Source organism: Octopus bimaculoides, chromosome 1 (genome assembly GCF_046866305.1).
Source record: "Octopus bimaculoides isolate indiv1 chromosome 1, ASM4686630v1, whole genome shotgun sequence".
Classification (NCBI taxonomy): domain Eukaryota; kingdom Metazoa; phylum Mollusca; class Cephalopoda; order Octopoda; family Octopodidae; genus Octopus; species Octopus bimaculoides.
The window spans coordinates 97,177,792-97,190,377 of record NC_142928.1 but is presented as its reverse complement, the minus strand read 5'-3'; the positions used below and the strand labels follow the sequence as shown (position 1 = coordinate 97,190,377).

At 36.2% G+C, this 12,586-nt stretch overlaps 1 long non-coding RNA gene across 3 annotated transcripts in view; it reads right to left on the bottom strand.

Annotated features, from left to right (window-relative positions):
* Window positions 1-1,544: 1,544 nt before the first annotated feature.
* LOC149137635 (uncharacterized) overlaps window positions 1,545-12,586 on the bottom strand; it is a 74,612-nt gene continuing 63,570 nt past the window's right edge. For all 3 annotated transcript variants that reach the window (XR_016242404.1, XR_016242402.1, XR_016242401.1), the window contains exon 3: window positions 1,545-2,634. This is a non-coding gene — a long non-coding RNA (uncharacterized LOC149137635). The remainder of the gene's footprint in view (window positions 2,635-12,586) is intronic.

The following is a 12,586-nucleotide window of genomic DNA, read 5'->3' as shown; positions in this document are numbered from 1 at the left end:
CTTTCAAATGTAATGCTTATTTATTCACATTGTTTTGAATTAATCATGCATTATTTTGTAGCTTTGAGATTTTGATGAGGTAACTGTCAATTTTTAGAATGATATTGTAGGGTTGGTGTGGGAGGCCAGATCTGGTCAGTTTCAACATAAAACAAGGTAGAATATTTTGGTCAGATATGGCTGGTTTAAATGCTATAGGGTCAAAACATTGTCAATATCTTTCCAAATCTTGCTGCATTTCACATGTTATTTTTAGATTCTCCAGTCTTGTCTTGGTGTATAAGTCAACTTACTTTTTCTGGCTGTAAATTTTGGTCTGAAAATTGGAAAATACGATAAGTTTTTGAAGCTATTTTTCAATATTCTTTGTAGATAATATAATAATGTGTATCCTTAAGTATGATGATATATTTGCCATGTGCTGTGTGTTTTTAGGTCCCAAAAGCTAAATTTAATCACTGCCATAAAGTATACATTCCTTTATTACTTGTTGATTATATAGTGTATAGATTGTGTTATTTTATTAAGTGGGAATTGTATAATGCATGTCATGTGTGCAGTGATAGTATTATTTGAGTTGTATTATTGAATTGAAAGTTTTTGATGTATGATGCTATAAATAACAGTACCGCCGATAGTTGTTGTTGACAAACAACGGCACTAATTTTATTCAAGGGAAAAGATCCCATTACACCGCTAGAACATATTGTTTATATTCCATAGCAGTAATTGTTTTCACCTCAATAGACGTCAGTGATTGGTTGAAATTACCGAAATACGAGGGGGCATTGAAGGAGGTAATCTTGTGTTAGATGATGAAAGGCTATAGTAAGACAGAGTGACAGAAACAGGTGTCTTGCTTAAGAGGAGACACATGGTTACCCAAAGGAGATACATGGTTACCCAAAGGAGATACATGGTTACCCAACCTGAGGGAAGTGCAGGAGGAGAGAGAGAGAGAAAGATCAGGATAGAGATAGTGGCAAAGTGCCAGGCATACTCACAAGGGATGGGGACCTGAATAGAAATGAGCTGGTTGAGTAAAGGTAGAAATAGATATAGATGGTAGCAAGTGCCAGGGCATACCCTTGCAGTTCAAAGGTCATAATATGAATGGTAAGATATTGCCAAAGAAACATGATTAGTGAGTGGTGAAAACTTGGGTACATAGAGTGGCGTGGGGGCTAGCAGTGATACAGAGAAACAGGGCCGTGAGGACAGGATTAGGGAGTGAGAGGTAGGCATAGTGCATGAAGGAAGAAATGTGAAGAAGAGAAAAGATGTAGTGATGTACCTAGGTAACAGAGACTATCTACAATCTCAAGAGAACCTCCTGGACATTTGAGAGAATATATATATATATATATATATATATGCATAGATACACACACACACACATACATATATATATATATATATATGCATAGATACACACACACACACACACATACATATATATATATATATATATATTATATATATATATATATATATATATATATATATATATATATATATATATATATATATATATATATATATATGTATATATAAACTCACCTGAATGTATGCATGTGTGTGTGTATATACATAAATACATATCTATGTATGTATATATGTCTGCATGCATGCATGTATGTATGTATGTATGTATGTATGTATGTGCATATCTTTTGCTGTACATTGGTGAAGGATGTAAACATTGGTAAAAAGCCAATGTTCTTTGAATGAAGTCCACTGAGTTACAAACATCCCGATTCCCTTGTCTCTCTTGCAAAGATAAATGCACTGAATCAGTAATTGGTCCATTCTAAACTTGTAAATAGCAAGCTATTGTCCACAAAATACATGATATGAAATTAAATAAATAAATAACCTGATTCAGCACAAATAACCAATAACACTGTTGTTCTCAAACAATAAGAGAGAAATAGCTGGACCATCTCATTCAGTTAACTGAATGTAACTTATCAGTCTGAAATAAGAAAATGATTTAATTTAGTTTCAGACTTTTTTTTTTTTTGGATCAGTCTGGAAGAAGAAGGTATACTCATGGTCTGTGTAGGCTCTACCATTTTGGTGAGTTCGAAGCAGTTAATGTTCCTGTTAAAGAATTGCAATTTGATGGACTGCTATTAAAATATGAGCAAATCATTCTGGGGATGAGGGACTAGATAAAATAGTTTGTATGGGTCTGAGGAGTGGGAAATGGTCACAATATTGGTGAAGAGTGGGTGGTGGGAGACAGTTGAGTGAGTAATGTCTGAATAGAGGTTCCATGAGACTAGTCAGCTCAGAAGAGCAGAGGCATCTGTTGTCGAAAACGAGGAGATTAGAATTGGAAGAAAAGTAAAAGTGATCCCAAATTGACGGGAATAATCATAGCAATAACTGTACCACTTTAAAGTGGCAAGCTTGGTAGAATTGTTAATATACTGGACAAAATGTTTTGTGGAATTTTGTCTGACTCAAATTCTGCCGAGGTCCACTTTGCCTTTCATCCTTTCAGGATTGATAAAATAAGTACCAGTTGAGTACTGAGGTCGATGTAATCAACTTACTCCTTCCCTGAAATTGTTGGCCTTGTGTCAAAATTTGAAACCAATAACTGTACCACCTTGATTTCACAGCTGTCTGAAATGAGAATATGAAGTTGATGGATAAGATAAATTTAAAAACTCAGGCGTTAATGTACAACTTAAGATTAAACCCACTGCATATTTTTGCAATAATAGACTTATTTAATATTTTTATGGCAGTAGAAAGACCTTAGAAAAGTATTTATTTAATTTAATACCAGTTCAAATAGGTGTTTTACATCTTTTTTGTCTCAAGCAAGAATTGTTCTCCATGACAAACTGTAGAGAAAAGCCTTTTAAAGATTCAAATATCTACTAGATATTTTTATTGAGTCTGTTAATTTTTTTTAAAATTAAAGCTGAACAGATTTCTCTGCATTCTCAGTGAACTGCATATTAAAATATGCAGCTTGAGATGAAATCCAAATCGTTATATTTTTGAAATAGTTTAAATTTTTTATGGTAGTAGAAAGATCTAAGCAAACTGCTTATTTTTTTAATTAATTTTTTTTTATTGAATCTACTGAAAACATTTCTCTACATCTTCATTGAGCATTTTATAGTCAGCAAAAATGCATGGTTCTTTCATATGATGATATCTTAACAGATGTTGCATAGTTTGTGGCTCTGTACTGCACATGGTATTGTTGAAAGAACTGTATCAGCGTTGATTGTTACTTTACTTTGTCAAATCTAGTTCTCAGTTAGTTAGGAATTTCTAAATTTCCTAGCATACATCTATACCACGCATTAGCTTGTTTACTTGCCACCATTTTCATTGTTGTTGGGGTGTAGTAGGATGTTATTTCTTTCTTCCCATAAAATCATTCTTACCTCATTTGTGGTAAGAACAATAAGAGGAGATGACACATTTAGAGACACTTTCCTTTGACAGCAGAAGACTCTGAACTCTGAATTGCTGTTTGGTTAAACATAGGTGCAGGACCTTGGGCAGGTGCCTTCTACTATAGCCTTGGGTTGACCAATGTCTTAGGAGTGAAACCTGTTGCATGTGTGTGTGTGTGTGTGTGAGAATATATATATATATATATATATATATATATATATATATATTTTTTTTTTTAAGATAATTCAAAATAGTTTTCATGAACCCAATATACTTAATATCCTTAAACTTTACACCCTATCTAGAGCCCCTGAATTCAATATTGACATTATTTCATGATTTTTGTAGAAAATAATTACATCTCATTTTATTTATTTTATTAACATACCTCTTATTGTGAAAATATTGGTTAAAATATTATTGTTGTCTGTACCACTATACTGTTACTCTATTCAGACTATAAGAAAAAAACCTATTTGACCCATATACCTAGGGTTTTAATTCCTCAACATTTTGATAGTAGTAAAATGACCTGATACTACTCTGACCAGTGAAACCTTTATATTCTAATACATTTTATAGCCTTGTCCATGCACACTGCTTACACCTTCCCTTTCTTTAGAAGTAATTGTCCCTTATGCTATCACCACTAGATAAGAAACAATAAAATCTGAGACAGTTAGAACTTTTGTCTAGAATCAATTACTAGCCTGATAGACTCGGCTATGTCAAGATGGATTTATGTATTCTTCCTCCCACTTGGATTTTTATGTATTCTCTCTCCCACTTGGATTTGAAATGTTGCCACATTTATAATATGTCTATTCTACTGTAATTTTCTGCATTTTCGTGCAGCTGAAGATTGCTCTTCATATTGCATTTAATGTAATGCTCGCATTACTTAAATAAATTGGAGTAGCATGAAACGTGCGTACTGCAATCACCTTTGAAATCCGTGTTGCTTATTTTTTGATTTTTTGAATCACCTATCCTTTTGGAATACGATATTCGGGTGCCTATGCATAAGTACCATATTCAACCTTGAATCTATATATCTATATATATATATATATATATATATATATATATATATATTGACAGTAGTACATATATCCAAAAAAAGAAGCATACTTTAAAGCATACTCTAAAACATACATGACTTGTCATACTCAAATGGCTGAAGACACATAATCTCTCTATAACTGGAGGGAGGAAGACATCATGGTCAGTTAGTTTTGTAAACAAAAATGCCCTCATCTAGGATGTTTCCTGCTATAAGTTTAGAATTCCCTATTTGTAGAATAGGACCATGGTATTATCTTCGAATATCAATATGGCTGGAACCAATGTAAGAGAGATACCTTGTGCTGCCTGTAACACAACTCTGGATATATATTTTTTCGTTTACAAAGCTTAACTGAGCGTGACATCTTCCTCCCTCCAGCTGTAGAGAGGTTATGCACCTTCAGGAATTTGAGTCTGACGAGTCACCTACATGGTTAAGCAATGGTCACTCTCTGACTAACCATAACGTCGTATATATGTATATGTATATATATATATGTGTGCGTTTGTGTGTCTGTGTTTTCCCCTCCCTCCACACCCCAACATTGCTTCACAACTGATGCTGGTGTGTTTACGTCCTCATAACTTAGCGGTTTAGCAAAAGACACCGATAGAATAAGTACTAGGCTTACAAAGAATAAGTCCTGGGGTCGATTTGCTTGACTGAAGGTGGTGCTCCAGCATGGCCACAGTCAAATGACTGAAACAAAGAGTAAAAGAGAGTCTTCCAATAAATTGCTGACTTCATATACTCCATGCTCTTGGCCTTAAAATGAGCTTCTGTATTGTAAACTTGGTCTGCTCAGTTCAGCAGTTAAATGTCTCTTGAGACATTCTTTACCACTTTTAAGACAGAAACCACATAGTGTCTTAAATTATGAGAAAGTACACTTACAATAAAGTGGAGATGGTCACATCACAGTTTGAATGCTAACTAAAGTTCAGCCAATATCTAGAACACTCTATATCTGTATGTCCAAAATGTAGAATTGATCGGCTGATCTAGGCAATAGACTGATCCTTCATGCCAAAAGTCTGCTCTAACAGAATAGACCAGGGCTTTTTGATTGCAGAAGCAGCATCCTCCAAAACAGCAACAGTAATGACAATATTGTCATTGCCATTGCTGCTGCCACTACCATTGTTGTCATCACTATCATCATTGTTGTCAATGGTACTACTATCACCACTGCTACTGATTATGATAACAACAACAACATCAGCAGTAGAAGCAACTCTGTCTCTCATTGTCATAATAGTTAATATACTACATCTGAGTATATACAATAATTTACTCTGCACCATAACACCTAGCAAATCACATGTTCCACATATAAAACACAACTGATTTAGTTGTTCCTGAAATTACTTGTAAATTAGTTCACCTGTATAGTAAGAAACATTGAAAACAGTCTCCTTCATAAAGGTTTCAATAAAATTGTTCTGAATAGTTAATATGGGAGCATTTCTATCATAATGGCAAAGAGGAAAACATTATGGAGATCTGAGTAATATTTCCATGTGAGTGTTCTTAACAAGAAATACAGATGTGACAAAACAGAACTAACTTCATATTAATAATTCAAATGATTATGTGAATATCGTTTGAAAATAACTGTTTGAAAACAATTATTCGAAAACAATTAATCGAAAAACATTTATTCGATTGGAAAATTGTATGAATGAAAATTATTCAAAAGGACAATTATACGAAATTTTAATTATTCTAAATTTTTTACTTTATTTAAACAAAAATGTTAAAATTAAAAATCAAGTACACAAATGATATTTATTTCAAATAACTGTTTTTTGAATAATTGTTTTATGAACAATTTTCATGATACAATTCAGATGTTTTTGCAAAAATAAAGAACTTATCTTAAGAGGATTAAATGTACCTGAGAATGAACTTGTCTTAGAAATAAAAATGGAGCAAAACAGCAAAAAAAAAAAAAAAAAAAAAAAAAAAAAAAAATGAAATCTTTTCAAGGAGGTCTGAAACCACACATGCATGCATGCATATGCCTCCCCCCTACAACTAATACGAAACATAACTCTGTGGCAGATGAATTGATAGAGATATAGAAACAGAATTTTTTCCAATTCACTAGTGCAAAATTTCAGAGCCTGTGGTTTTGCATGTCAAATCTCATCTGGATCAAACCAGTCTTTCATCTCTCAGTTACTGATAAAATAAGTTACAGAATTGATTAAAAATGAAGAACTAGTAAAATTTGGTGTATCAAAGTTATTGGTATTTGATTTGTAGTCTGAAAGCTTTCAGTGTAAAGCAAAAAGAAAAATCATTGATTTATGGTTTATGAATCACCATGCCATTTTAGCACAGGGAAGTAGTTTATTGATTCCACCTATTGTTTCATCAAATTGATATCACTGAAGATGTTGAAGAGAAAAAAAGCAGAAACCTGAGAGTTAAGCTTATATTTTGTCAAGGTCCTCTACCAGGTTTTGTTGAAGTATAATTGGCAGATTGGATTATAATATATTGATAATGCTTATTATAACTTAGTAAAGAAGCTTTTTTTAATCCCTCAACATATTCAATGCAGCACTCAACTTTCCTTAAACAAATTTCCAGCCATCTCTAAAATAAGGACTACATATTTTTTATGATTTAATCTTGAGGCAGTGTGCTCCATATGATCATAACTACATAACAATCATATGATGATATTTAATCTAAGTCATTGTGGTACTCATTTTTAACTTGTGAATCTCGAAGTATTCCTTTGTTTGACCAACCAAGATAAATATTTTATAATGAGATGAGTTATGATCTTGGCTCACACATTGACTATCTTTACTTAGTTTATTAAACTTGTTGAAGCCAATAAACAACAAAACCAAAAGTGTGATTTGAGAGTTGGTGAGAACCGAATGAAAGTGTATGCTAATTCTCTTTCAATAAAAGAACGTGTGTAGGTAAGATATTCCTTAGGCTAGTAGATAAGCACTTTACACAATCCCATAGGTACAATGGCAATAGCAGCACCAGCCCTGTTACCGATGATGTCCTCTACACCAGCATTAATGACACCAATAGCAACAGTAACAACATCAACAACAGTGGAAGTGCAGTGTCAATATCAACAGCGGCAGTATTCAAAGATACATTAGATTTTCTGGGAACACCTTCAAGCAGCACCTCTCCAACCACAGATCCTTGTTTTGGATTCCAGAGAGATGATATGCCCTGTCTTTGGTGAGCCATGTGTGGTGCCTGAAGGTTGAAGGGACTCCACGGAAGATTCTAGAAAAGCTGGGCCCCTACATCAATGAGAGCAAGCATTGTTAGCTGTGCATAGCTGAACAGGGGAGGATATTAGAGAACTCCCTGAACCCGGGGAACATCTTAAATTCAAGGACAGATGTCTTAGACCTTGCTTACACTTCAGGAGATTCCTACTGAAATCCTGGGACCCACAAGCTGACGGGTTGGACTGCAGATAATGGTCTAAGAGAGACAACCCCTTGCACTTAACTCTTCTTTGTGTGTTCAAAAACTAGCCATGAGGTCTTTTTTGCCTCCACTTTGAAGAGAGGTTATAGGCCACCAGCCATTAGGGTCTGATGAGACACTGTAAAGCTAAGCACTTTGTGGACGTAAAAACTGGGGTAACCCCATAGACCAGCCATAACTATCTTTATCTAAATATATTCATATATATATATGTATATATTTGAATTGAAGGCTACTGCTTGTTTATGAATTCTGCCAAATGCGAGCTTTCTTTTCAGGTACATGATGCTGCTGTCCCCTGTCCCAGGGTCTCACGGGCCCATACCTCCCACACCCTCAGGGGTGAGGATGGCTGTGTGAAAAAGTGCCACACTCTAGTGGTTGAGGGAACCTGTGGAAGAGGTAGACCCAGGAAGACCTGGGATGAGGTGGTGAAGCACGACCTTCGAACATTGGGCCTCACCGAGGCAATGACTAGTGACCGAGACCTTTGGAAATATGCAGTGCGTGGGAAGACCCAGCAAGCCAAGTGAGACCATAATCCGTGGCCTCTGCCAGGGGTGTAGCCAGCCCACTTATGCGTACTTTTCCCTCATTGGACACTAAACTCTGCTTGCGAAGACCTGTTTAAGCAAGTGAAATCGAAATCGAACCAAATTCGACGACTGGCACCCATGCCAATCTCGCCTTCATTGGACACTAAACTAAGCTTGCAAAGACCTGTTGGGGCAAGTGAAATCGAAATTGTAATTGAACCAAATTCGATGACTGGGACCTGTGACAGTGGAGCACTAACAGCACTGTCTGAGTGTGATCATTGCCAGAGCAGCTGTCTGGCTTCTGTACCAGTGGCATATAAATAGCACCATTTGAGTGTGATCGTTACCAGTGTCGCCTTACTGGCACTTGTGCTGGTGGCACATGAAAAACATTCGAGCGAGGTCGTTGCCAGTGCTACTGGACTGGCTCCTGTGCAGGTGGCATGTAAAAAACAGCATTTTGAGCATAGCCACTGCCAGTACCGCCTGACTGGCCCTTGTGCCAGCGGCACGTAAAAGCACCCAGTACACTCTTGGAGTGGTTGGCGTTAGGAAGGGCATCCAGCTGTAGAAACTCTGCCAGATAAGATTGGAGCCTGATGTAGCCATCTGGTTCGCCAGTCCTCAGTCAAATCATCCAACCCATGGAAAGTGGACGTTAAACGATGATGATGATATATATGTGTGTGTGTGTATATGTGTATTTATGTATGTATGTATATATGTGATTATATGTGTGTGTATATATACATACATACGTATGTATGTATACACACACATATATACACATACATACATACATAAATATATATATATATATATATATATATATATATATATATATGAATATATTTAGATAAAGATAGTTATGGCTGGTCTATGGGGTTACCCCAGTTTTTACGTCCACAAAGTGCTTAGCTTTACAGTGTCTTGTATGTACGTACGTTTCAAAGGACAGAAGACAAATTGTTGATATTTCAGATACTTCATTACAAATGTTTCAGTAGTCAATAATCAATACTTATATTCATCATCAACCACATCATCTTCAGATGATCTATCAAAATATATCTCCTCATGTTTATTTTCTTGCAGTTATAGTATACTTCATTTTATTTCATTTTATTTGTTTAATGTTTAATTGTTCATCCCATATGGTTTGGTTCATTTCAGTCCGTCTTACTCCCATGATCTGTGCAATGTGTCAACTTCACAATACTTAAGTCTGTACTTTATTATACTTTAGTATCTGGGTTGATTTATTCGATTAAACTCTTGAAAGTGGTGCGTCAGCATGGATGCAGTCAAATGACTGAAACATGTAAAAGATAAAAATATTATAAGATATCAGAGGGTGAAAAGCTCTTTACTTTGGGTAAAAGAAAATACAGGAGGATCAGTTAATTATGATTTTATTCAACATATTCCCCTCTCAGATTCACACACTTACTGCAGTGGTCCTTCAGTTTTTCTAAGCCCTGTAAAAAAAAATTGGAATGTTGGGCCTCCAACCAAGCCTTTCACGATAGCTGGGAACTTTTTGGCACACCTCTTGTAAAAGAGCAGTTTCAGTTATTTTAAGTAACCAGTAGGTCTTTTGAGATCAGTTTCATAACATGAGTGTATTGTAAAATAATATATAATAGTGAATAAATAAAATGGCAGCAGGATGGAGATTTAGCTCCTGTGTAGGTAGGTCTGTGTGGAGGCGCAATGGCTCAGTGGTTAGGATCGCAGTTTTGATTCCCAGACTGGGCATTATGAGTGTTTATTGAGCAAAAACACCTAAAGCTCCACGAGGCTCCAGCAGGGGATGGTGGCGAACCCTGCTGTACTCTTTCACCACAACTTTCTCTCACTCTTACTTCCCGTTTCTGTTGTGCCTGTAATTCAAAGGGTCAGCCTTGTCACACTGTGTCATGTTGAATATCCCCGAGAACTACGTTAAGGGTACACGTGTCTGTGGAATGCTCAGCCACTTGCACGTTAATTTAATGAGCAGGCTGTTCCGTTGATCGGATCAACTGGAACCCTTGACGTCATAAGCGACGGTGTGCCAACAACAACAGGTAGGTCTGTGACAAGGTTTGGTAGTTGGAGTTTTGGGTTAGGATTTTCTGTTATGACAGGGATTTTTGCAATTTCTTTCCACCACAAGCCTTGGAAACGATGTGAAGAGTGGGGGCATCTTTATATGTAAAAAATGTTTGAAAATTTATGACTTTTTTGCACCCTCTGGACCGATTTTGGACACTTTTTGTTTTTTGTTTGCACTACGCACTTAAAAACCATCGGAGAAGCCTTTTTGGTAAAAAAACAGAAAAAATGTGAAAATATTTTCAGACGAAAAGGTGTGTGTTTTAAGGGAGATTTTGGCTGTTGTTTGTGGCACATCCCATAACTATCTTCCTCATTTTTTTGTTGCTCTCACATGCATTGACGTTTTTCAATATTTCCCCATAAACACATTAACACTATTACTCTTTACTTGTTTCAGTTATTTGGAGCCTTTAGTCGAGCAAATCGACTCCAGGACTTATTCTCTGTAAGCCTAGAACTTATTTTATCGGTCTCTTTTGCCGAACTGCTAATTTACGGGGACGTAAACACACCAGCATTGGATGTCAAGCGATGTTGGGGGGACAAACACAGACACACAAACACACACATACACATACATATACATGTATACAATGGGCTTCTTTCAGTTTCCGTCTACCAAATCCATTCACAAGGCTTTGGTCAGCCTGAGGCTATAGTAGAAGACACTTGCCCAAGGTGCCACGCAGTGGGACTGAACCCAGAACCATGTGGTTGGTAAGCAAGCTACTCCTAAGAAAAATTTTTTGAAAATTATTATTTTTTTTCAACATTCTCTGCCCTCTGCTATTGTTTGTCTATAATTTTAAAATATTGGAGAGCCTGAGAAGGTCATTGCTGGGATTTATCCCCAGTAATTTAAAAAAGATATGTAAAGGATCATTTATTTTAATAGCGTTAGTAAATATGTTTTTTCTTACACACACACAAACACACACACATACACATACACTCGCTTGGTGGTGCTGATAAAGGGGCTTTAAAAATTTTAATTTTAATCTTTTTGTTATTTAAATCAGAGCAATGGACCACTTTTGAACTAAACATTCCATAATCATCTTCTTTCCATAAAATATGCTTTTGGGGAGAAAAATATAAAAATGCATCAATACATGAGAGTGACAAATGTGGAAGGTGGCTGTCGGATGTGCTAGAAACAAAAGCCAAATCTTATTTAACTCACTCACCTTTTCATCTGAAAATATTTTCAAATTTTTTTTCAGATCTTTTAACCTCATGTCTATGATAGAGACACCGAAGACAGAGGAGGGTGCTATGTTGTACCTGCAAGAAAAGGGTGTTATACCAAAAAGAAAATTGTGGTGGTCCTGGGAAGATTGTTGAGATCAATGAAACAGTCTTCTAAAGACGTAAGTACAACCAAAGAAGGGTCCTACCTGAGCAGTGCGGTTTTGGAGGAGTGTATCACAAGACTAGACAGGTTCTTCTGCATTTGGTGCCATGTCAGAATCGTGACACACTGGAAGAATGCATACGTCACTTGATTCTTCCAGGAACCACAATTTTCAGCGATTTGTGGAGGGTGTACTCTCACATTCCTGAAATTGATAGTTACAATTTTGAGCATAGAACGGTGAACCACAGTGTTAGATCTTTTAACTCAAAAGATAGTACCCACACTCAATAAGTGGAGAGTACATGGGCCTTTGTAAAGTGAGGTAATAAATGATACTGCGGCACTCACTGTTCTATGGTAGATTAATATCTCTATGAATTTATGTGGCGCAGGCAGGGCCAGCTCTAAGGTTACTGGTGCCCTGGGCAAGCTGAACTTCAACTTCGGCATGTACAAGCTGATGGTCGAGGAAATTTCCTTGTCATGCCCTCCTTAGTGCCCCCTAGCACATGGTGCCCTGGGAGACTGCTGGTACTTTGAGCTGGCCCTGGACGCAGAAGATATGAAAATTGTAATTTGTTCGAGAAATCGATTGAATGCATTTCTAACATTCATTTT